Raw genomic sequence first — 27,507 nt, forward strand, 5'->3', positions numbered from 1 at the left:
TACCAAATTTTTTTCTTCATTGTCTCTGTTCTTTTGTAAACCTGTTTTTCTTTTACTAATTTCCCTTTTTGCATAAAAATGTCATAATATTCATTATTGCAAATCCCTCTCGTTATTTGGTTTGTATTGTTTCATAGTGTTACTTCCTAATTCTTCAGACCAGTTTCAGAATCACAATGGTCAGTTCAAAAAACATGTTAAGGATTTTGATTGGAATTACATTAAAAGTATAAATCAATTTGAGGAGAACTGACATCTTTACAACATTGCCCCATCTCCTCCAGAAATATTATCTGTGCCTCAGCTGATCTATGCTTTTGTTTGTATCTTCCTGTGACCTTTGATATGTTTTTTCATAGATGCCATGTTTTTTATGTGGCTAGATATTTTATATTTTTGTTGTTATTATGAATAGTTTCTTTTTATTGTTTTTTTTCTGGCTATAATTGTTATTTTTCTCTCTTGGAGACCATCTTCAACTAAGTGCAAGATAGTGACAGGAGGTCTAGTTTCAGATCCCTGGAGTATCTGGGAATCTATTGTTATAGCCTCTAGATTCTGGCACTGGCCTATAGTTTTTGCCAGCCTAATCTCTGCTACCTCCTAGCTACATATACTGAAGCTGCAGTGAACACCTGGTCCCCGCAGACATCTCATTTTCTCCTTCCTGCACATTTGTCTCTGCCCTGACCCGGACCTCTGCCCCAGGACTGTGTCCATGCTCTGGCCTCAGCTGTGTGCTGCTTTGCTCCCTCACTCGTCCCGCCTGCATGTGACTGCCTCTTCCTCCAGACCTTTGTGGCATTTTGTTTGTATCTTTCTTGGGAGTATTTGTCATAGTTCACCTTTTATGATTTATGATTATACCTGTCTTGCCCAAAAGTGTGCCAGAGTGGAAAGCAAATTGTGAAAGACTAAGCACTGTGACAATGGGAAAGTAATTTAGATTGCTCTTTGCCTCAGTCTCCAAACTCATATAGGAATACTAAGTTATGCCCTGCCCGCCGCGTGAGACTTTGTGAAAGCTCTTTGAGATGTGAGAAAGGCGAATCTAAGAGATGGCGACCGGGAGGTCACTTCCCCTCCTAGGTTGGGCAGTGCATGAAGGCAAGGCCTGGCTTTCACAGTACTTCATGCAGGTTTCATTTAGCACAACGCCCTCCTCTCATAGACACTCACAGTTAGATTGAATCAGAGGGTGGCCACTCTTGGCAAGCGGGGAATAGCAGCCAAGTTGTAGTGGACTTGGCCGTGAACAGAGAAGGATGGATTCCAGGTAGTGAAATTAGAAATTACACCTCAATCGGGGACCTCTGGTTACCTCTGGCACTTACATTGGTCTGGAAAGAGTGTATTTATGTTGGTGGGGGGCAAAAAGCATATGAAATCGAGACAGTAGGTGATTCATTGGATGTTCTAAGACATTCCCTGGAAAACAATGCCACTATCTTGGTGTGTCTGATGTTCTGGGGAACATTTGAAAAACACCCGTCTCTGGGCCACATCTCTTGAGTTTCTGATTCCATAGTTTGAGCCCAGGAACCTACATTTTTACAAACATCCCTGGTAATTCCTATTGTAAGTTTGTGAACCGTTGCACTAGAACAGGATTCTTAATAGTGACATGCAGGCCTTACTGAACATGATTTGTTCTGTGAAATGAGAAGCTAACAAACACACGTACAAACACACAAGCACATTTCCTAGAATAGGCATTTCTGTTCTGTAGAATTTCTTCAAGTGTCTTCTTATTGATCTACCAAACATGAAAATATTTCCAGAATATAAATGCTTTCCCAGAAAGCAGATGTAAAGGTGTTTCATTGGGAACTGTACATATTAGAGACTAACAGTTGTTATGATGTGAAATTTTTCTGTATTACTACATAAGTCACACTTTCTTAATTGCTAAAAATATTTATCAGTACCTGATCACAGAATTCTTACAAGACAGCATGGTCTACTTACATTAGGTGCCTCACACAGCAAATTAAATAAGTATTTCCGTCTAAGAATTTGCATGCTAAACACTTGCAGGAGGATAGGAAATGGATTCTGTCATTATAATAGGATTTAATTATTCCTTTCCATGATTTTAAACATTATACAAAATAGATGCTCTTTGTAGTATACAAGTACTGAAGAATATGAGTAGATTAAAATCCCTCATAATCCTGTTTTCTATAGGCACCCATAAGCATTTTCTTATGTTTTCTCTTTCTGTTACATATGTTTTTTGTTATTGAGTTCCTACTTGATAAGCTGCTTTGTAAAGATTTTAAAATTCCGATTATATCATAGGGGTTTTCATTTATCAAAAACTTTGTTAAATGTCCTTTTAATGGGTGCATAATAGTTTATTATATTGGAGGTACCATACTTCAATATGAATATCCTTACAGTCAGAACTATAAAACATGGAGAATTACATTGTTAGTGCATTAAGCATTTCAACTCAACACAGTTAATTGAGACATTTATATCATGTGTACATTTTCCTTATAACATGCACTTATTATTCTGGTGACACAAATCTTCGGAAGTAAACAGAGAAGGCAACCACGAGACGTAGCCTGTATGTGCAGTAGAGGACAGAGGAAGACCAGCAGTGTAATCACCTGGAAGTCACCACTCAAATTACCTTCTTTCTTTCTGCAGTGATGACACAATCAAAACTAATGAGCAATTTTACTTTTCACTTATTTCGGGTTTTGCAGCATTTGGAGTTGCTGATGCTCTTTGGCTTCCTGGCATCTTCTCTTTTGCTTTCCTCCCACCGTTCTTCCCTGTTTCCTCCTTCGTTCCTCTCAGCCTCTTCTACGCGTTCTGCTTTTCCCACTTGTCCCTTGTTCTTATGCAATACTTGATCCTCTTCTCACTCTAAACTGTCTCCTGGCTGATGTCCTCTTGCTCCCATGCCTTTAATTCCCTCCTGGAGACGGTGCCCTGCCAACTTACATCTTATGGCCACTCTCTCTGCTGTGAGACTCCCCTAAGCTCCTACCACTCACTGTGGTCCTTGTTCAGATCCATGCTCCACTGTGTGATCTTGGTCATCCTCCACTCCTTGGATCCCCCAATCACATGATCTCTGCTTGTACACATTGCACCATACATGTTTGCTGTGCCCTGACATCCAAGGGACATGTTGCATATGTGGAGAGCAGTGGCAAGGAGTGATTGATTGCTTGATTGACCAGTAACTGATAGGATCACTAACTGATAGGCATGAAAAATCCTCCCTCGCTAATTCCTATATAATCCTCATCTTAGCCCAGGATTTGGTGATGGTGCTCTGTAATATGTAGTCCACCTTTCTCTTTCTCACAGAGCATATATTTCTCTATGTGTATGTGTGTGTGTGTGTGTGTGTGTGTGTGTTGTTACCTACGTTTAAGGTTACTCAAAAAGCAGCAATAATTTTATCTTATGTAATTATTGTCTAAATTTCTAATCCTTTGGTGCTAATTTCTGAAACAATGTTAACAAAAGTAATCAAAGGATGAAATAATATATATTTAATTATTTTTGAGTTTTGCCTATTCTTAAATAGTGTATTGAATTTAGTGACTAAAATGTAATTATAACAAAGCAATTCACTCTAAGAACAGTTAATTGTTTATAATACTGTAGGATGTCCAACAACTAGTAGATAGGAGACCTCCGGTATTTACCATAGAAGTTCCTTTAAAAAAAAAAACTCATAAGTAACACGGTTTATGGAATAAATTCATTTTGTTTATGGAATGGCAGTGAGAAGTAGAACTCGTATTTTAGAAATGCTTTAAAGATTTTGAATGAGATATACTCTCTCAGGTTGTTAAACATAAGAATCAGAATATGAAAGGCATATTTTATTTTCTAGATTTTCCTTCTCTAGCTATTTGACTAATTCTTATAGTAAAACTAGGGGGAGTGAATGAAGTTAACATCAACCATCCCTTGCTAGGTTTGTTTCTCTTACTTGTGGAAAACAATGATAATGATTCTGTGTAGGGCTGTGGTTTTTAAATTGCTTGTCTGCTAATTATAAGAAAAGCCAAGATATTGAAATTTGTGTAGTGCTAATTACTCATCCCTTTCTCTCCCACTGCAATTTACAGTGTGTCTTCAGGGTGTCAGTCACTGATTGGGAGCTTCTGCCTCTGCTTTTTCTCAGCAATTAGGTCTCATCTTCAACTAATGGAATTGAGTGATGTTTAGCTAGTAATACGGGGAATCTCTCTTCAGCTCTGCTTCATTAGAAGTTGGTGTGAGGCCTTGAAAAAGGTTTCCTGTTTGTTGCTAAGGCAATGTGATATTAACTTACTCTAATACCCCTTTTTTTGAGTCATTTTTGTCTCACTGTCTTCTTAGCCCTTGCCCCACATGATTCTTTGACCATCTTCATCCCCAAATCTGAATTTCGCCTTAAGCAAGATGTGCAAAAAGTACTTGGTTTTACTTCTAAAACTGATGTAGTTTATAATTTACTCATTTCCTCTCCCCACTTCACTCCTACAGTAGGTTTTGCTGCTGATATTGTTGTCTCCAGTATTTCTATGTGGTAATGATCCTTGAATCTTATTTTGCTGATCATCAATCTGTGGAAGAGAAAGACTGTTAAAAGAGGCTTCTTAACTCGTACTTTCAGGAAGATGGAATAGATGGACTTTTCCCTTTTTGTCCTGAGTACAGCTAAAAACTGTGAACATTATATGAAAAGCATAGGAAGATTCTGAACAGTGGAGAGAAGGCAGACGGACTGAGGACCTTGAGACCTGATGAATGGCACAGTGCTGAGATCTCTCAGCTTTCTATTTCTCTCATTTAGCTTGCATTGGGTGTTGAGAAGCTGACAATCCAGTTGCCAGTGGGCACAGACAAGAAAAGCACCCCCAAACCCTCCCCTTTCTCCCAAAGGACCACAAAAGGGGCAGCTTACAATGACAGAAAACTTTTAGACAATAACCACTCTGCTATAGCCAAATACTACAGAAGAAAACTGTGGCCATATTCACAAACCCCCAAGCACAGGCTGAGCGGGGAGCTTAGACTTTCAGCGTGACCCCCATCAGAATGGGAAGAAAGAAGGATGGGTGTGGGGCCAAGGCCTGTATCTCCTTGGCGTGGTCATGTGTTCCTTCTCATGGTATTGAAGAGAGCACCTGAGGTGCCTGAACTTCCACCTTACCTGGTGCTATCAGGGTGTCCCTTGTCCTCCCCACTGGGGTGATATCAGAAGAGGCCTAGTGGAGAATCAGGATTTTCCCATCTTCTCAGTGGTAACAAGGGCCCTCCTCACTCACAGTGTCAGTGGAGGCGTATAAGGAGCAGTAAGAGAACCCTCTGCACTTCTGTCTTAGCTGAGGCTGCTATAGTAAAACACCACAGGTGCTGGGGCTTAGACAGCAGACGTCTATTTCCTCACAGTTCTGGAGCCTAAAAATTCAAGGTCAAGGTGCTGGCCAGCTCATTTCTTGGTGAGGGCTTTCTTCTTGGCTTGTAAACAACCACCTTCTCACTGTGTCCTCACATGGCGGGTAGAGAGAGAGAACAAACTCTCTGGTGTCTCTTCTTATAAGGGAACCAGTTTCATCATGAGTGCCCTGTGCTCATAACCTCATCTAACCCTAATTAGTTCCCAAATGTCCTATCTCTAAATGCCATCTCATTAGAGTTTAAGGCTTCAAAACACGAATCAGTTGGGGAGGACACAAAGGATCAGTCTATAATAACCTCCTATCCAGGAGAGACATCAGCAGAGAGGCCCAGGGGATGCCGGAGCTTTCACCCAAACCTGGGAGGAACAAGCAGTCAACTTCCCACTGCCAGGTGTCAAGAGAGGCCAAGTGGGGCTCCTGGATGTCCACCTGCCACCTGGCAGAAATGAAGGGCAGCACTTCTCTTGGATCCCTACTAGTGCAGTGTCAGAAGAGGCCTGATAAAATAGAAGGCTAAAGTAACAAACACAATCTCATAACATGATATCCCCTAATGTCCAGGTTTCCAGTGAAAATCATTGATCATAACAAGAACCAAGAATATCTCAACTTGAATGAGGAAAGATAACAGACACCAGCAACAAGATGACACAGATGTTAGAGCTGTCTGACCAGCATTTTAAAGCCAGTCATAAAAATGCAATCAATGAGGAATTACAAACATGCTGGAAATAAATGAGAAAGAAAAAAGAGACCATTTCATCAAAGCAATAGAAAGTCTCAGCAAAGAAATAGAAGAGATAATAGAGTACTAAATGGAAATTTTAGAACTGGAAAATACAATAAATTCAATTAAAAATCTAGATGATGTACTCAACAGCAGAATGGAGAGGACAGGGAAGAGAATCCGTGAACTTGAAGATAAAAAAATAGAAAATACTTGATCTGAACAACAGAGAAAACAGACTAAACAAACAAAAACCTCAGAGCCTTAGAGGTTTCTGGGACTACAATAAAAGATTTCATGTTTGTATAGTCAGTATCCAAGAAGGAGGAGAGAAAGAGGGTAGAGTTGAAGAATTATTCAAAGAAATAATGGTTAAAGATTTCCTGAATATGGCATTTTAAAATATGGCAAATTCTTTGAAGAATTGTTCAAAGAAATAATGGTTAAAGATTTCCTGAATATGGCGTTTTAAACACATAACCTTTCAAGAAGCCGAGTGAACCCCAAGATCAAAGAAATGCACATCAAGAAACATAGTAGTAAAACTTCTAGAACTAAGGACAAAGAAAAAAATTTCTAAATGCAGCCAAAGAAAACAGTACCTGACATATAGGGGGAAACAATTTGAATGTTATCAGATCTCTCATCAGAAATTGTAGTGACCACAAGAAGGTGGCAAACATTTTTCACGTACTGAAAGACAAGAACTGTCAACTGCTAATTTTAAATCTGGTGAAACTATCCTTCAGGAATGAAGGGGAAATTCAGACATTCTCAAATGAAGGAAAACTAAGGGAATGTGTTTCTATAATACCTACCCTTAAGGAACAGGTAAAGGAAGGACTCCATAAATGATTTTTTATTTTTATTAAGATGAGAGTTATCTTGGGACATCAAGAAAAAAAAAAAGAACAGAAAAAGCAGAAATATAGATAAGTAGACTTTTCTTTGCCTTTTGAGTTTTCTAAATTATGTTTGTTGGTTGATGCAAAAAGTATAACATTGTCAAATGTAGTTCACAGTGATATAGAGGAGATGTTTATGACAATCATACTTGGTGTAGGATAAGGGATTTAAAGAATGGTAAGGTTTATATACTTAAACTGGTAAATGTTGATACTAACACACCATAAGTCTTGTGGATATAATGCAATAATTAAAGCAACCACTAAAAAGCTATCCAGAGAGACACAAAAATGCCATAGGTATGTCAAAATAGAATTTCAATAAAATGTTCAAGTAACAGAAAAGCAAAAAAGAAATCAGAGAAACAAACAGTGAACACACCACAAACAAACAAAAAAAAAAATGGTGGACTTAAGCTCCAGAATACCCATAATTACAGTAAGTGTAAATGGTTTAAATACACCAATGAAAATGCAGAGACAATAGAGAAAAGTCGATTCATCTGTACTTTTGCACTTTCTGTTCTTTCTTCTTTCCTTCTAGATGACCCCAAATAGCTCCCACCTTTTTTTCCCTCATTTCTATTTTTTTGGTGTGCTTCCATCAGCTATTCCTTAAAGGTGGGTATTATAGGAACCCGTTCTCTTAGTTTTTCTTCACTGGTAGGAGACTTGTAGAGTAGATTAAAAAAAAATGTGGAGAGCGGGTATCTTGTGTCTGTGTCGTGCGCGTGAGCCCCGTAGGGCCAAGGAGGCACCGGCTGCCACGCAAGGAGGAGGCCAAGGCTATGTACCTAGGAGATTCCAAGGAATCTATTTAAAAAAACTCAGAATAAATTCAGTAAGATCAACATACAAAAATCAATCACATTTCTGTACAATAACAGTAAGCGTGGAAATTGACAAAGAATACAATACTGTTCAACATTGCTTTAAAAAACACTTAGGTATAAATCCAACAAAATATGTACAGCACTTGATGTTGAAAACTACAAAATACCGATGACGGAAATCAAAGTGCTAAATTTGTGGCCAACATGCCATGTCCAATATGTCCATGTCTGTAAAAAGAGGACTATGTGTCTATAAAAAGTGAATTTTTCCCAAATTGATGTATAGCTTTAATGTAATTCATATCAAAATCCTAGCAAGACTTTGTGTAAGTGCAGAAATGATTGTTCTAGCTGGGAGTGGTAGCACGTACCTGTAGTCCCAGCTACTTGGGACCCTGGGGCAGGTGGATTGCTTGATTCCAGGATTTGAGGTTGCAGTGAGCTATGATCGTGCTACAGCGCCCTAGCTTGGGTGATAGAGCGAGACCCTGTCTCACAAAAACCCACAAATATAAAAGATTATTCTAAAATTTATGTGGTTAAGCAAAGGAGCTGGAATAGGTGAACAATTTTGGAAAAGAAGGATAAGGTACAAAGGATCACTCTATTCAATCTGAATTCTTACAATATAGGTAATGTAATAAAAACTGTGATATTGTTGTAGGGACAGACACATGAATCAATGGAACAGAATGGGGAATGCAGAAATAGGCCCACACAAGTACAGCCAAGAGATTTTTGACAAAAGCATAAAAGCAATTCAATGGAGGAAGAATAGTCTTTCAACAAATGGTGCTAGAATGGTTGGACGTTCATAAGCAAAAAAAAAAAAAAAAAAAAAAAGAAAAACTGTATCTTGACCTACACCTTACTCTTTATATAAAAATTTACTTAAACTGTGTTGCATTAAGTGTGAAATGTAAAACTGTTAAACTTTCAGAAGAGTAAACCTCTGGGGTTTAGAACTTAGTGTTCTTAGACATGACACCAGAGACACAGTCCATAAATGTAAAAATTCAATAAGTTGGAATTCATTAAAATTTAAAACATCTGCTCTGCAAGGGGATGAAAAAAAGACAAGCCATAGACTGTAATAAACTTTCCAAGCTACATATTTGAGAAAGTGGCCAGATCTGGAATACATAAAGAATTCTCAAAATTCTACCATTAAAAAAAATCTAATTATAAAATGGGCAAAAGACATGACACATTTTGCTATTGTACATTTTCTTGTGGGAGCAAAGTAAATTTTTTTAAAAAGCGAGTGTGTCTTTTTCAACTCACTTCTTGGAAGTGATGATGGAAGTGTATCTTCGTGGCCCCTGCAGAGGTTTTAGCTGGGCTTTCCATACTGGAGATGAATAAGCACCCTTTAGGGCTGGATAGGAAGTGTATCTTCATCACCCCTGCAGAGGTTTTACTGGACTTTCCATACTGGAGATGAATAAGCACCTCTCTGCCCTCCACATTAGGGCTGGATAGCATTCACCACTCTCACCTGCTTAAGTGTTCTGCCCAAAACTGCTTCATTCATACCTGCTTCTGGAACATTTTCTCGTACACTGACTCCAGCACAGAGGCTGTTCTTTCTAAGTTCTCCCTGAATTAGCAGTGATGAGATGCCTCATGACCCGAGAGACCTGGCCTTGGCTGTTCCCCATGATGGACTAGTATTGGAGATCACATAGTTTATTGTTTCACTTGTCATTGACTAGAAAATAAATTAGAAAGATGGTTCAAGTTCAGCATTTTCACTCATGGTATTCCTTGACTTCTGCCTGTTTTACAAAAGAGGGTCTGTAGATGACAAACACATGAAAAAGACATTCAGTACCACTAGCTGTTATGGAAATGCAGATTGAAACCAAAATGAGAGATCACTAGCTATTAAAACAGCTAAAATAAAAAGTAGTGACAGTACCAAATACTCAGGAAGGTGCAAAGAAATTGGATCTTTCATGCATTGCTGGTGGAGATATAAATTGGTGCAGCTAGAAAATATTGGAAAATAGGAGTTTCTTTAAAAACTAAATGTATGCTGATGATACGACTTAGTTCTCCTGAACGTTTGTCCCAGAGAAATGAAAACCTGTGTCTATACAAAATATGCTTCTGGACATTCTAGAAGCTTTCATTGTAATGGCCACAAATGGGAAATAACCCTTATATTTTTCAATGAGTGAATAATTTTACAAATTATGGTGCATTCATGTCATAGAACACTACTCTGCATCATAAAGGAGTGAGCCGTTAATAATGTAACACTTGGATGAATGAGTCTCAGGGGAATTACATTGAAAAAAAGCCTGACTTGAAAGGTCACATGTTGTATGATTACATTTATGTAACATTCTCAAAATGAGAAAATTATATAGTTGAACTAATTAGTGGATGCCAGGTTGGGATGAATGGGAGGGTTGGATGTATCTATAAGAGTAGCATGAGGGAAGTGTGTATGGTAATGGCAGTTTTGTGGCTGGACTGTAGTGGTGGTAAAGTCAGCTACACATGTGATAAAGTGACAGAGCTATACTCACACATTGCACTAATTTCAGTTTCCTGATTTTTCATTGCATTGTATTTCCTTAAGCAGTATTCAGTAAGAGAATCAGGGTAAAGGGTACCTGATTTTCTCTGTTCTATTTTTCTAATTTCCTATGAATCTATAATTATTTCAAAGTAAAATACTGTTTTTTCCTTAAAAAAGGAGACTTCTCCAATGTCCTTCAAAAATTTCTGTCATTGGCTTCCCAAGACGTGATTTTTTTGTTGTTTTACTGTGTTTTTGTTGTGTTTGTTTGCATCAACAAATATTTTCTTTATTTTATTTCTCCACATTTTACTTTTATTTGTTTTTCATCTTTTTATTTCAATAGCTTTTGGAGTACAAATGGCTTTTGGTTACATGGATGAATTGTATGGTGATGAAGTCTGAGATTTTAGTGTACCCATCACCTGAGTATTGTACATTGCACCCAGTATGTAGTTTTTTCTTCCTCCCCTTTCTGAGTTTCCATAGTCCATTATATCGCACTGTATGCCTTTGCGTATCCACAGCTTCGCTTCCACTTATAAGTGAGAACATAATGGTATTTAGTTTTACATTCTGAGTTACTTCACTTGGAATAATGGCCTTCAGCTCCATTCAAGTTTCCGCCAAAGATGTTATTTTGTTCTTTTTTTTATGAGTGAGTAGTATTCTATGGTGTGTATATACCATTTTTTCTTTATCTACTCATTGTTTGATGCCACATTTTCTTTATCCACTCATTGTTCAATGGGCACTTAGGTTGAGGATCCAAGCCAATATCGATTTTTTTTTTTTACTTTTTAATAATGGCCATTCTTGCAGGAGTAAGGTGGCATCTCACTGCAGTTTTAATTTGCATTTCCCTGATGATTAGTGATGTTAAGTATTTTGTTTATATGTCTCTTGTATATCTTCTTTTGAGAAATGTCTATTTATGTCCTTTGTCCACTGTTTGATGATGATATTTGTGGTTTTCTTATTGATTTGTTTGAGTTCCTTGTATTTTCTGGATATCAGTGCTTTGCCAGATACATAGTTTGCAAATACCTTCCCCCATTCTGTGGGTTGTCTCTTTACTCTGATGATTGTTTCTTTTGCTGTACAGAAGCTTTTTGGTTTAATTAGATCCCATTTATTTATTTTCATTTTTGTTGCATTTGCTTTTGAGGTCTCAGTCATGAATTCTTTGCCTAGGCCAATGTCCAAAAGAGTTTATCCTAGGATATCTAATAGAGTTTTATGGTTTCAGGTCTTAGATTTAAGTCTTTCACCATCTTGAGCTGATTTTTGAATAAGGTGAGAGACAGGGATTCAGTTTCATTCTTCTACATGTGGCTAGCCACTTTTCTCAATACCATTTATTAAATAGAGTGTGCTTTCCCCAATTTATGTTTTTGCGTGCTTTGTCAAAGATCAGTTGATTTTAAGTATTTGGCTTTATTTCTAGGCTCTCTATTCTGTTCCATTGGTCTATGTGTCTACTTTTATATCAGTACCATGCTGTTTTGGTAACTGTAGTTTTGTAGCATAATTTGAAGTCTGGTAACATGATGCTTCCAGATTTGTTCTTTTTGCTTAGGATTGCTTTGGCTATTAGGGCTCTGTTTTGGTTCCATATGAATTTTAGTATTTTTTTTTGGTGATTCCGTTAAAAATGATACTGGTATTTTGATAGGAATTGCATTGAATCTGTAGATTGTTTTGGACAGTATGGTCATTTTCATGATACTGATTCTTTCAATCCATGAGCATGGGATGTGTTTCCATTTATTTGTCATCTGTGATTTTTTTCAGCAGTGGTTTGTAGTTCTCTGTAGAGATTTTTCACCTGCTTGGTTAAGTATATTCCTAGGTATTTTATTTTATTTTATTTTGTTTTGTTTATTTAATTTTTGCAGCTGTTGTAAAAGGGATTGAGTTTGTGATTTGAGTCTCAGTTTGGTGGTTGTTGGCATATAACAGTGCTACTGATTGGTACACATTGATTTTTGTGACCTGAAACTTTACTGAATTCATTTATCAAATCAAGGAGTCTTTTAGAGGAGTCTTTAGGGTTTTCTAGTTATGTGACCATAGCATTGGCAGACAGCAATAATTTGACTCTCTCTTTTCCAATTTGAGTGCCCTTTAATTTTTTTTTCTCTTGCCTGATTGCTCTGGCTAGGACCTCCAGTACTGTGTTGAATAGAAGTGGTGAAAGTGGGCATCCTGGTCCTATTTCAGTTCTCAGGGGGAATACTTGCAGCTTTGTGCCATTCATGATGCAACTTTCATGATGTTGGATGTGGGTTTGTCACATATGGCTTTTATTTTGAGGTAAGTCCCATCTATGCCTAGTTTGTTGAGGGTTTTTATAATAATGGGATGCTAGATTTTATCAAATGTCTTTTCTATGTCTATTGAAATGATCATATGGTTTTTGTTTTTAATTCTATTTATGTGATATATCACATTTATTGATTCATGTATGTTAAACCTCCTGCATTTCTGGAATGAAACCCACTTGAACCTGGTTATTATTTTTTTTTTTGATGTGCCATTGGATTCAGTTAGCTCATATTTTGTTGAGGATTTTTGCATCTATATTCATCGAGGATATTGGTCTGTAGTTTTATTTTTTGTCGCTGTTATGTCTTTCCTGGCTTGGTGTCAGGGTGATACTGGCTTCACAGGGTGAATTAGGGAGAATTCCATCTTTCTCAGTCTTTTGGAATAGTTTCAGTAGGATTGGCACCAGTTATTCTTTGAATGTCTAGTAGAATTCAGCTGTAAATCCATCTGGTCCTGGGCTGTTTTGTTGGCAAATTTTTTTGACGGAGTCTCGCTCTGTCACCCAGGCTGGAGTTCAGTGGTGTCATCTCGGCTCACTACAAGCTCCGCCTCCTGGGTTCACACCATTCTTCTGCCTCAGCCTCCCAAGTAGCTGGGACTGCAGGTGCCCGCCAACACACCCAGCTAATTTTTTTGTATTTTTAGTAGAGACGGGGTTTCACCATGTTAGCCAGGATGGTCGCAATCTCCTGACCTCGTGATCCACCCACGTTGGCCTCCCAAAGTGCTGGGATTACAGGCGTGAGCCACCGTGCTTGGCCGGCAATTTTTTTAAAATTACTGATTCAGTCTCACTGCTTGTTATTGGTCCGTTTAGAGTTTCTGTTTCTTCTTGATTTAATCTAGGAGGGTTGTATGTTTCCAGGAATTTATTCATTTCATCTAGATATTCTAATTTGTGTGGACAAAGGTGTTCATAGTAGTCTCAAATGATCTTTCGTATTTCTATGCTGTCAGTTGTAATGTCTCTAGTTTTATTACTAATTGAGTTTATTTGAATCTTTTCTTTTGGTTAACCTAGCTAATGGTCTATCAACTTTGTCTTTTCAAAGAACAAGCTTTTTGTTTCACTGATATTTTGTTTTTGTTTTTTGTTTCAATTTTATTTCATTCTGCTCTGAATCTTTGTTATTTATTTTCTTCTGCTAGCTTTGGGTTTAGTTCGTTCTTGTTTCTCTAGTTCCTTGAGATGTGACATTAGGTTGTCAATTTGTGATCTTTCAGAATTTTTTGTGGAGGCACTTTTTGCTGTAAACTTTTCTCTTAGCATTGCTTTTGCTGTATCCAAGAAGTTTTGATAACTTGTGTCACTGTTATTTATTTCAAAGAATTTTAAATTTCCATCTTGATTTCATTGTCATCTCAAAAATCATTCAGGAGCAGATGTTTAACTTACATGTGTTTGTAGTTTTCAAGGTTCCTTTTGTAGTTGATTTCTCATTTTATTCTATTCTGATCAGAGAAAATACTTGAAGTGATTTTGATTTTTAAAACATTTATTGAGACTTGTTTTGTAATCCATTATATGGTCTATCTTGGAGAGTGTTCCATGTGCTGATGAGAAGAATGTATATCTGCAGTTCTTGGGTAGAATGTTCTGTAAATATCTGTTAGGTCCATTTGTTCTAGAGGAGTTTAAGTCCATTGTTTCTTCATTGACTTTCTGTCTTGATTGTCTGTCTAGTGCTGTCAGTGGAGAGCTGAAGGCCCCCCCTATTATCGTGTTTCTATGTATCTCATCTCTTAGGTCTAACAGTAAATGTTTCATGAATCTGTGAGCTCTAGTGTTATATGCATAGAAACTTAGGATTGTAATTCTTCTTGTTGGATTCATCCTCTTATCATTACATAATGACCTTTTTTGTCTCTTTTTTCTTTACTGTTGTTGCTTTAAAGTCTGTTTTATGAGATATAAGAATAGCTACTTCTGCTCACTTTTGATTTCTATTTGCATGGAATATCTTTTTCCATCCCCTTACCTTGAGTTTTTATGAATCCTCATGTATTAGTCTCATTGCTATAAAGAAATACCTGAAACTGAGTAATTTATTTTTTAAAAAAAGAGGTTTAGATAGCTCATGGTACTGCAGGTTGTAAAGGAAGCATGATGCTGCTCGGCTTCTGGGGAGGCCTAAGGAAACTTACAGTCATGGCAGAAGTCAAAGAGGAGGAGGCACATCTTACATGACAGGAACAGGAGCAAGAGAGAGTGAGAGGGGAGATGCCACACACTTTAAAATGACCAGATCTCATGAGAACTCACTGACTATCACAAGGACAGTACCAAGAGGGGTGGTGCTAAAACCATTCATGAGAAACCCACCTCCACGATCCAATTACCTCCCACCAGGCCCTCCATTCAACATTGGAAATTACAATTTGACATGAGATTTGGGCAGGGGCACATATACAAACTCTATCACCTTACATGTCACGTGAGCCTCTTGAAGACATCAGATATTTGGTTTGTATTTTCTATCTATTCTGCCAATCTGTATCTTTTAAGTGGAGCATTTAGGCCGTTTACATTCAGTGCTAATATTTAAGCGAAGCACTTAGACCATTTACATTCAATGTTAATACTGCGTTCATGATACTATTCCAGCCATCATGTTAATTGTTGCCTAGATACTTTATTTTCTTTATTGCGTTATTGTTTTACAGGACCTGTGGCTTTTATGCTTTCAAGAAGTTCTATTATGGTGCATATCAACCTTTTGTTTCAGAATTCAGAACTCCTTTTAGCATTTCTTGTAGGGCTGGCCTGGTAGTGACAAATTCTCTCAGCATTTATTTGTCTGAAAATTACTTTATTTCTCCTTCAATTATGAAACTTAGTTCTGCTGGTTACAGATTTCTTGACTGACAGTTACTCTATTTAAGGAGCCTCAAGATAGGACCCCAAATCCTTCGGGCTTGTAATGTTTCTCCTGAGAAGTCTGCTGATAGAAGTCAGGAATGGCTTCCCTCCATCCACGCTGGAGACTGGGCATGCATGCAAGGCCCTTCCTTCTGCTGGTCCTACTTAATATTTGCCACCCCTCCCTGTATCAGGTTCAGCACTAGGTAGGGTAAGGCTTCCTCTGTGGACTGGATTGCCAGGTTCCCTGGAGGCATTCTCTCCCACTGTCACACTCACAGTTCTTCACCTCGCTCGTGGTGGTGGCCACAGCCTGCTGCTTCTTTCAAGGGGTCTGTGGTTTCTTTCCATTTTTCTGTTAAATTCCTTCATTGTTTCTTGGAAGAAAGTTAATGGTGTGTCTCTACACACTATGTTGTCTTTCCAAGGGGGAGATGCCTGCTAACACTGCCTCCAATCCACCATATTGAAAAAAAGAAGTTTTCCTATTTTTAAAGTAAAATCCTTTTCTTGAAATTGGGCTTTTGAAACATCTGCTTAGCTACTTTGCAAGATAAACCAAACTTCTAATATCAAAGGAGAACTTGGCCCACCAAAGGGTAGAAACTGTAGGCTCTCTTCTCCTGCTGTTTGTCATTAAGGCCCACACAGGGGTCCTGGCCCCAGCTGCAGGATGGGCTTTGTGTGAGCTCACAGGAGCAAAGCATGTGCCAGGTGCCCCGAGACTTAAATGTTCTCTCTGCTCTTATATCTTTTCATCATTTCATAGTTTTTGAAATTATTTGATATGTTACTTGACTATAAAGGAAAAAAATCAGAGATTTTATTAAGACTTTATAAACATTCCTAATTAAACTTCGCATGTTGTTCACAAACCTTTTATGTTTTAAGCTGCTTCAGGACAGAGAATTGATTCCTCTCTCATTTTTCAGTGACAGATCTGGTGGTACTTAGAGCCAGTAACATGCCCAGTTAATTATGCTGCTGTCTTGCATGTGTACATTTTGTTTTCTTGCCTGTATTTGTTATAAAGACAGTTCATGTTACATTCCTCTGCATCCTCCAGAATGATTAGGTTGGCGTGAGATCCTCACATACTGAACACACACTTAGTAACTTTCTTGTTGACTGGTTATTCTCTTGTTTCATGTTATTTTAATGAGACTGGGAAAAGAGCCGTTGCTCAAATCTGATTATTCTTTATTAAAGTTCTCATATTGGAATTATTAAGGACTAATGTCATTAGGGACATTTCTACTTTTGATATAGAAACAAGCTGCTTCGGGAAAAATCTCCTGTTTTCATGCTTGACAGTGTACTTTCTCTTAGTTAAAACAAGTATTTATGTGTTTACTGTTTTATCTCCTGTGCTAAAACACAACAGTGAAATCTAAGGCAAAGATTGTGCATGTGCTTCGACACCCTCGTAAATTACCTTTGCCATTAATTTAACCACAGTTGTGTTATTACTTGACCTAAAGGGGCTCCTGGATGATTGGGAAACCAGCAGAGAGGCAATGGGCCAACAATCTTGGCAGCCAACCTCCATGTATGTCTTAGAAAATTCCTTCAGGATGTGTGCTTTGGCATTTGATTGTTCCTATCTTCAGATTACCTTATTTTATAGTATATTGAATGTTGCATCATTAACCAATACCTGGTTGATGTCTTTATTACTGTGGCTTCAGGTAGGAATATAAAGATTTTTCTCTAAAATACAAAGTGTATTTGAAAGCTTTTCTTTTACATGTATATCAATTTCAAACTTTACAATTAAATTTTATTCCCAGGAAACTCTCAGTAGGTTCTTTTGTGTATTCATAAGGTATAATTTGATGGCAACTTATATTATTTTTCAGAAAGGAAAGTAGTTTCATATCCAAAAGTTTGAATTGTCTCATTTAAGAAAGTTGATACACTTTCTCTTTAATCACAGGAAACAGTATGATTTGACTTTTCTAAACCACATAAAAGTATTTGTAAATATTTTTGCAGATGTCTTCTTCTCTTTAAAGTGAGAATAATCTTCTTTAATTTTGGAGACTGTGCTATCCATTATCTTTGCTATTAAGGATTAATTTTGTCACTAAATATGTGTTGAGTCCTGGGCTCACACTTCAGGGATATATCAGGAGACAAGTAAGGCCTCTGACCTCGTAAAGTTTACCTGGGAGAGAAAGGCAGTTCCAAGTAAACAGATGAATAAACAAGATGATGATAGATGGCTGTGAATTCTGTGAAGGAAACAGTGACTCAGGTCATGGAGGTGATAGTTTGCTTTGGTGGGCGATCGGGAAGGCTGCTCTAGGGAGGTGACATTTGCCTAGCTTCCTGAGTGTAAGAATGAGCCAGCCATGCTGCGGGCACCAGGGCTCTGGGCATTTCCGGCCATGGAGTCGACATGCTCCAAGAGCCCAAAGCAGAAAGCTGTTTGGTCAAGAAACAGGAAGAAAATGAGTGTGGCTGGAGTATCATAAGCCAGGCAAAGGGTCAAGGCAGGGAGGGAGAGTTAGGCAGGAACCAGATCCTGCAGGCCCTGGAGGCCATTGAGGTTCTTCCCATTCTGAGTACAGTGGGGAGCCTCTGCATGCCTGGAAGCTGGGGGCGTTGTAGTCTTTCGATTTGACTGTGGGAGACTAGGGAGGAGCCCTGCCATGGTAGACCTCCAGGGGAAACATGTCTGTGGCTGTTTTCCTGTGCAGGAAGTTACTTTGTCTAAAGCTCAGTTTCCACATGAGCGAACAAGATTAATGATGGCATCTACACAGTAGGGTTGGTGTGACAGCTCCATAAGAACATGCATGTGAAAGGGTTAATCCAGTGCTTGGAGAAAAGCAAGTGCTCTACAGCAGAGGTCCGCAACCCCTGGGTAGGAACCAGGCCAGTCTGTGGCCTGTTAGGAACCGGGCTGCACGGCAGGAGGCGAGGTGTGGGCAAGTGAGCGAAGCCTCATCTGTATTTACAGCCACTCCCCATCATTCGCATTCCTGCCTGAGCCCCACCTCCTGTCAGATCAGTGGCAGCATATGATTATCATAGGACCGTGAACCCTATTGTGAACTGTGCGTGTGAGGGTCCTAAGTTGCGCGCTCCTTATGAGATTCTAATGCCTGACAATCTGTCACTGTCTCCCATCACCCCCAGATGGGACCGCCTAGTTTTAAGAAAACAAGTTAAGAGCTCCCACTGATTCTACATTATGATGAGTTGTATAACGATTTCATTATGTATTACAGTGTAATAATAATAGAATTAAAGTACACGATAAATGTAATGCACTTGAATCATTCCAGAACCATCCCCCAACCCTCTGGTCCGTGGATAAATTGTTTTTCATGAAACTGGTCCCTGGTGCCAAAAAGGTTAGGGACTGCTGCTCTATGGCATTATAACGATATTGTCATGTTGTTTTAAAGATGGATAGGACATTTCACTGCCTTCCTGAAGCACGTGGCAGGTGGGCATGTGAACAGACATTCACTGGGCAGTAGTTACCTTGTTAGAGAAATGGGTAGAAGAGTATACCTGGTCACCTAGGAAAGAAGTTCATTCTGAGGAAAGGGTCAGAAAAGTCTTCCTAAAGGAGCAGAGTCTAAGTGTGGCTAAATAAACAAGGAATGGCCCTGAGACTTGGCCCAGGTGCCCCCACAATATCCACCCCTTGGACCTTCAGTGGTGCCATTGGATTCTCTCCTTTGGTTAGTGCACTGTTCCCGGAAAGCTTCTGTGAGCTGCAAACCCATGTGCCTGACACCCAGGAATGCTGATTGCTGTTGGCCACAAGCTTGTGTTAAGGGGATGGGCACCAAAGTGGTGCCCATGTGGCTGGGGCATGGCAGGGTGCCAGGAGGCAGGTGCTGCGTCCCTGGAGAAGCAGATCTGGCACAACGGGGAGCAGGCTGAAGGCACCCGGGAACACTCTGCCAGCACACTCCTGAGATAAACACTTCCTTCAAAGCTGAGTCCGGCGGCTGCTCAGCGAATTGATGGATGATGAAGACGTTGTCTTCCTCTGTTAGGATAAGAAAGATAATGATCTTTCTCCTTCCAAGTCATCTGGGAGCTCAGGCTCTGTGTTGTGATAAAGTCCAATTGGGGTTGTTTGTCTTTCCATGCTTACAGAAATCCTATTCCTCAAGAAAAGAAAGAAAGAGCCTACAAAGAACTTAAAACTAAGAGAGGACTTTAAAAAAGAAAGGTGGAGAGAGGGGAAAAGATGACTGCTACGTATTTTCCCTTTGATTCCCACGGGAATGGCTTCATTCTTGCCTTGAGTGTCTTAGATATGTCTCTCCCTCCCCCGCAGCACTGGCTTTTTTGTCTTTTACCATTGAATTAGGCCTGATCTAGTCTTCAGTATTTATACCTGAGAGTACAGAAAAGAACCTTTTCAAGAATATGTCAGTTCCTTTAGAATAAGATCCCATCCATCATCAGATACCTTTCTACAGCTGTCACAGTATTTGATCACTGATCATAGAACCTGGACTAGAGCTTTCATGTGGAGAATGTACTCCCTTCAAAAGGAAAACCATTCAACAATTTAATATTTAATTAATTAAATACGTGTGATTTGCCAATGTTAAGGTATTATAGTCACAGCCCCTCACTTGTTGACAAGTCCTGTATCAAGTAATCATAGTGATTAAAAACAAAACTGAGAGTCAGGAATCAGCAAATCAGGCTTTCCACTGCCAAAATAAACATCATATTAATTCATGACTTTATTTAAAAGAGAGAGCACCTCACACCCTAATTCAAAGACTGTTTCATCTCAGCCCACAAACATCGAAATATCAGATGAGAAACATCTGAGAGGCAGGTGTGCAGACGGCAGCAAGTCGTGAGCCGGCTGCCTGACAGCAAAGGAGGAAGCACTTAAAGTGCGGAGCCAGGAATTCAAAACAACAAACACATCGATGGCATGGTGCACATCCAGGGCAGCAGAAAGAGCTCTGGACTTAGACTCAGAGGGACAGAAAAAACTCAGAGGCTGCAGCTAGACCAGGAGGTAGAGGCCTTGATCACTCCTTGTGTAGCCAGACCCGTTGCTTAAAATCTCTGAACTTCCTTATTGTAAAATATGAAGGAAAATCATTATTATTCTTAGAATTAAATATTTGTGAAAGGAGCTTTAGAATGATAGACGTACCATAGGGATGTTACTATCTTTTTTACTCTCTTTTCAACCTGTCAATTACCTGTTTAAATATGAACTAGTTATTCGCCCTTCCAGAGTCTCAGTTTCCTCTTAAATAAAGAATAATAAATTTATCTCATTTGCTCATTTCACACCAGTCCTTTAAGTGCTTTGCATTTTGTTACATCTTACGTAAGTGATGATATTATCATTACTACATTGTAACACAGTACACAACATCTGAAAATGGTCCTGAGGCCTTAAAAGTTTAAATGTCATTTAATACACTTTATTGAAGCAGGTACACAACTGCTGTCTAATTAATTTCAAGACATTTATTTTCTCTCAAAAGTGATTCTAAAACAAGTTTCCATGCTTGAAGTATTGAGTGTCAAGTATCTGGGAGATTTGCTTTTGTAGGACGGATCATTTCCCACTCGTGCCAGAATGAGTCATTTTGTGTGTAAGTGTCAAGCTTGGAGAGGTTCTAATTAAGTGCAAATTACAATGAAATTAATAAATGACACCAATTTTTATATTTTAAAATGTGCTTTGAGAGAATGCAGTGTGGGCTTAGATTGATTGTAATTCTCATATTTTGTGATTCAATATTATGTAGCATTAAAACTCAATTAAGTAAAAAATAAATGAAGAATGAAGTAGAGAGAATACTCATCTCTCAGATGCCTCAGCTTCTCCAGTGATGACTTAAAATCTGTTAAATGCTAAGGTTGTAATTGTCCTTATTGTTCACTATATTCCAAAATAATTGCACATATAATTAGCTCAGTTAGTGAGTGATATTAAATTACCCTATTCACAAATATACTAGATCATCATAAATTGTCCAAATGTAATTGCAAATTTAAGGTTTTATTTTACTTTTGGCAGATGAGCTGCAGACTATATATAAATTCATATATGTAACCACTTACCAGAAATTTTATTAAATCAGAAAATATTTGACCCAGCATTTTCTGATCCATTTACAGTGGGAGAAAGTAGGCTACGTAGGTGCTTCCCTCCCCAGGTGGCACTAGTCAAGACTGACAGAGCCACCAGCAACTGATAGCCCAAAGATATCCTCTCAGCCTACAGAACCAGACACCCCTCACCTACCTGGTGACGCAGGGAAGCCCAGGGAAGTGCGTTCTGTCCCACAGGAGGCAATATCAGGGATAGAGCAGGATCCTCAGACCCTACAGAACAAAGGACCTGTTTTTCAGGACAGCTCTGAAAAACACATTATCATTGGAACTACAGCCCAAAAAAGTAGGCAAAGTCCTATACCCTAAACCCATCAGGCAACTGCCATCTAAAATAAAAGATTTAAATAGGACAAGGAGTCTTAACATAATATTGAAAAACATCCACAGAGAACGGAAAATTACTCAACATACAAAGAACTGGGAAAAATCACAACTTGAATGAGAAGACACAATCAACTGAGGCCAAAATTGAAGTGAGTCAGCTGTTGGAATTACCAGACAAGGATTTTAAAGCAGCCATCATAAAAGCGCTTCAGCAGCAAACTAATCATTCTCCTTAAACAAATGAAGAAATAGAAAAATCTCAGCAAAGAAGAAGAAATTATTTAAAAAGTGAAAGTGAGTGAATTGAAACATTCCATAACCAGAATTAAAAACTAGCAGGATTAGCTCAGTAATAAAGTGGAGAAGACAAAGATGGATCAGTGAATATGAGGACAGATCAATAGAATTTGCTCAGTCTGACCATCAATGAAAAAAGTAGACCAAAAAAAAAACCAAAAAACAGAGGCTCCTGAGAGGCTGTAACCAAAGATCTGACTTTAATTTTATTGGAGTTCTAGTAGGAGATGAGAAAAAATTGGGGCTGAAAAAGCATTCAAAGAAATAAGAGGTGAAAACTTTCTAAATTGGGGGAAAAAAAACACCCCACAAGCCTACAGATTCAAGAAACTGAATGAATCACAATAGACCCTAAGAAATCAATTTGAAGACACTTAAACTTCTGTGTTGAAAATAAGTAATTTCTGAAAGCTAAGGAAAAATTAGAACTCTGAAAAAAAATCTGTCAACCATGAATTCTGTATTTGGCAAAAATATCATTCAAGAATGAGGGGAGGCCACGTGTGATAGCCCAGACCTGTAATCCCACCACTTTGAAGGACATTGATGAGCGAGGATTGCTTGAGGCCAGGAGTTTGAGGCCAGCCTGGGCAAGGTAGTGAGACCCCATTGCTACAAACATATCAAAAAATTAGCCAGGCATGGTGCACACCCCTGTAGTTCCAGCTACTCAGGATTCTGAGGTGGAGAATTGCTTGAGCCCAGGAGGTCAGTGCTGCAGTGAGCTATGATGGTGCCACTGAACTTCAGCCTAGGTGACAAAGTGAGACCCTGTCTCACCAAAAAAAAAAAAAAAAAAAAAAAAAAAAAAAAAAGAGAAAAATCAAACTAAGGAAAAACCAGATAATATGTTGCTATAATAGTGGAAGGAGGTCCTCCAAACAGAAAGAAAATGATCAGAGAAGAAGGCTTGAAACTACAGAAAGGAAAGAAGAACAAATAAGTGGATAACAGGGGTAAATAAAATACGCTACCTTTCACTTCATGAGATTCCTAAATTACATTTGAAGTTTGAAGAAAAAAATTTTAATTCCATCTCAAGCAATGTTAAATGTACGTAGCGGAAATACTTAAGACAATTAGATTTTAAAAGTGGGGAAGGGAAAAGGATTTCAGTCCTTCCCTTGAAGGAGTGGAATGAGGGTACAAGTAGGCTGTGATAGGTTATAGATATCTCTTATAACAATTAGAGGAACTAATTGACCAAAATAGACCATATCCTGGTTCATAAAATCTCAATGAATTTTAAAGAATAGAAATGCATAGTATGTTCTGTAAAAATAAAGGAATCAAACTAGAAATTAACAGAGAGATAACAGGAAAACTCTGAACATGTGGATATTAAATAACTTCTAAATAATCTATGTATCAAAGAAAATATCTTAAAGGGAATAAGAGAAACACAGAACTGAATGAAAAATCAAAATGCAAAACACCAAAATTTGGCAGATGCAACTAAGGGCATGCTGAGAGGAAAATTTATAGCATTAAATATGTATATTAGAAAGAGGAAAGTCTCAAATCAATAATTTAAGCTCCCACTTAAGAACCTAGAAAAAGCAGATAATAAAAGACACAAATCAGTAATGTTGTAAATGAAATGAGCTATCACTGTGGTTACTGTAGCTATTAAAAGAATGATAGGGAAATACTACAGCAGGTTTATGCGCATAAAGTTGACAACTTAGATTAACTGGACCAAATGCTTAAAAACTACAATGTGCCAAAAATTCAACCTATATAAGATATATAACCTGAATAGTATTATAGCCCTTAGAGAAACTTAATTTGTAGTTAAATCCTCCCCACTCGATATCCTGGCAGAGATCATTTGATTTGAGAAATTTGCCACACATTTAAAGAAGAATTTAAATCAGTTTTACAGAGTTTTATTTATTAAATTAAGAGTAGGAAACACTTCCCAATTCATGTTGTGAGGCCAGTATTATTCTGATACCTAGAACAGCCAAAGACAGCATTAAAAAAAAAAAAACTATAAACCTTTATGTCTCATGAATATAGGTGCAAAAATTCTCAACACAGTAACGGCAAACTGAATCCAGCAAGGTATAGGAAGAATTATACACCATAACCAAGTGTGTGTTATTCCAGGTATGCAAGGCTGGTTTGATATTTGAAAATAAATTCATGTAAGTCATACTAACAGCAGGCTAAAGAAGAAATTTTATGAGCATATCCATTGACACAGAAAAAGCATTTGATAAAATCCAACACTGAACTGGTCGCGGTGGCTCATCCCTGTAATCCCAGCACTTTCAAAGGCCAAGATGGGTAGAATCACTTGGGCTCAGAAGTTGGAGACCAGCCTGGGCAACATGGTGAAACCCTGTCTCAAAAAAAATAAAATAAAATAAAAATAATAAATTAGCCAGCTGTGGTGCCAGGTGCCTGTAGTTCCAGATACATGGTGGGGCTAAGGTGGGAGGATCGCTTGAGCCCCGGAAGTTGAGGCTGCAGTGAGCCATGTTTGCACCACTGCACTCCAGCCTGGGTGACAAAGCAAAACTGTATCTCAATAAATAAATAAATAAAAATCTAATACTCATTCATGCTAAAAATTCTCAGCAATCTAGTTATAGGGAGTAACTTCTTCAACTTCGTAAAGAGTATATACAGAAACTTACAACTAATATACTTAGTGGTGAGAAGCTGAATGCTTTTTCCCCAAAGTTGGGAACCAGGCAAGAATGACTGCTCTCCCACTCTTCACAGAGTACCTAACCAGTACAATAAGGTAAGAAAAAGAAGGCATCCAAGTTTGAAAGGAGGAGTAAAACTGTTCTTATTTGTGGATGACATTGTTGCCTTCATTGAAAATCCAAAGGAATTTACAAAAAAGTTCCAGGCTAATTATTGATTCCAGTAAGCTTGTAGTATGCAAAATCAACACACAAAAATCCATCACATTTCTATATAATAACACGTGGAAACCAAATTAAAAATACAATAATACAATGCCATTTATAATTGTTCTTTGCTTTTCATCCTGATGCCTAACTCCTGGGAACAAATCTTGTTATACCCAAATCTATATTATAGGTATAACCAAGTCTGTATTTCGTTTGGGGATAAATCTAACAAGAATAGAAACTATTTTGAAATTTACAAAATGCTGAGAAATGGAAGAAATCAAAGACCTAAAAAATCAGAGAGACTTTGTGGATTAGAAAACCCAGCCAGGTTGGTTTTTTTTTTTTTTTTTTTTTTTTTTAATATAGGTACTAGACCCAGACAGTCTCATTCTAAAATGTATATGGCATAGCACGGGACCTATAATAACTAAAACAACTCTGAAAAAGAAGAAAAAAGTAGGAGGAATCACTCTTTCCAATGTTAAGGCTTACTATATCCTGACAGTAATCGTGACTGTGTGGTACTGGCAAAGGAAAAGAGACATAGGTCAGTAGGACAAGACAGAGAACCCAGAAACAAACCCACACAAATATGCCCAACTAATTTTTGACAAAGGTGCAGAAGTGACTCAGTGAAGAAAAGGTGGCCTTTACAATAATTGTAGCTGGAGCACTTGGACATATAGGACAAAAGTGGGTGGAACCTTGACCTAAAGTTCGTATTTCATTAAAAAGAAAACTCAAAAAAGTATCACATAAAATAAAAACTGTAAAACTTTAAAACTTTTAGGAGTCCAGGTGTGGTGGCTCACGCCTGTAATCCCAGCACTCTGGGAGGCCGAGGTGGGTGGATCATGAGGTCAAGAGATTGAGACCATCCTGGCCAACATGGTGAAACCCTGTCTCTACTAAAAATACAAAAATTAGCTGGGCGTGGTGGTGCGTGCCTGAAGTCCTAGCTACTCAGGAGGTTGAGGCAAGACAATTGCTTGAACCCGGGAGGCGGAAGTTGCAGTGAGCCGAGATCGTGCCACTGCACTCCAGTCTGGTGACAGAACGAGACCCCATCTCTTAAAAAAAAAAAAAAAGGAAAACTCAGAGTATCTTTGGGATCTAAGACTAAGAGAAGAGTTTTTAAATTTGATGATACCAAAGGTACGATCTACAAAAATAAAATCTCATCCCAATTAAAAACTTTTATGAATGACCTTACTAAGAGTATAAAAACCAGCTACTCGGGAGGCTGAGGGAGGGGAATTGCTTGAACAAGAGAGGTGGAGGTTGCATTGAGCCAAGATCGTGCCATTGCACTACAGCCTGGGTGACAGAGCGAGATTCCATCTCAAAAAGCAACAACAACAAAAAATAAAAACAAAAACTGTAGACATGGAAAAAAATTTGTAAAACATATACCTGATGAAGAACTAGAATATACTAGAATATATTGAATATATAGACTACTCTCAGAACGCAGCATTAAAAACCTATTAGAAAATGTGCAAAATACATACACAGACATTTCACTAAAGAGGATATACAAATGGCAAACAACCATGTATAAAGATATTCAACTTTACTAGCCACCAGGAAAATACAAACTGAAACCACAATGAGATATCACTGCAAACCTATCAGAATGGATAAAATAAAAAAATTGATAACATCAGATAATGGCGTGAGAATGCAGAGAAACTGGATCACTCATATATTGTTAGTGGGAATGTAACCTAGTACAGCCACTCTAGAAAATAGGGAGTTGAGAATTTCTTCCCAACTTACTCTGTGACCCATGGGCACTTACTCAATGACCCTTTGCAAGCTACTGCATTCTTGGGCATATCCCAGAGAATGAAAACTATGTTCACACAAAAACCTGTACATGAGTATTCCTAGCACCTTTGTTTGTAATAGCCCAAACCTAGGAAAAGTTCAGATATCTTGCAGTAGACAAATATTTAAAACACAGCGTACTACTTCCATTCCATCACACATCGCTCATAATAAGAAGTGATGGGCTTCTGATACACACAACTGGGATAGACCTCAAGAGAGTTACATTGAGTGAGAAAAGCCAATCTCAAATGGTCACAGACCGCATGAGCCCATTTAGACTCCATTTTTTTAAGGTCTCTGAAGTTACACAGTTATAGCAATGGAGAAGAGATCTTTTGTTGCCAGGAGTTAGCCTTTGGGATGGAGAGCAAGGGCATGGGTGGGGCTTAAAAAGGGAGCTGGAGGGAGCTTGGAGGTGATGGAACAGTTCCCTCTCTTGGTT

The 27,507-nt window shown here is 38.3% G+C and overlaps 1 protein-coding gene and 1 long non-coding RNA gene across 5 annotated transcripts in view; both read left to right on the forward strand.

Moving 5' to 3' along the window:
- The window catches only part of SDK1 (sidekick cell adhesion molecule 1), a 974,158-nt gene that overhangs the window by 395,148 nt on the left and 551,503 nt on the right, over positions 1–27,507 (forward strand). The gene's annotated exons all lie outside the window — the stretch shown is intronic.
- LOC129053689 (uncharacterized) overlaps positions 1–27,507 on the forward strand; it is a 34,979-nt gene continuing 7,472 nt past the window's right edge. The window contains exon 1 of the long non-coding RNA XR_008518474.2: positions 1–27,507. This exon is cut by the window's right edge and continues 647 nt beyond it. This is a non-coding gene — a long non-coding RNA (uncharacterized LOC129053689).

Source organism: Pongo abelii, chromosome 6, assembly GCF_028885655.2.
Source record: "Pongo abelii isolate AG06213 chromosome 6, NHGRI_mPonAbe1-v2.0_pri, whole genome shotgun sequence".
NCBI classification, from domain to species: Eukaryota; Metazoa; Chordata; class Mammalia; order Primates; family Hominidae; genus Pongo; species Pongo abelii.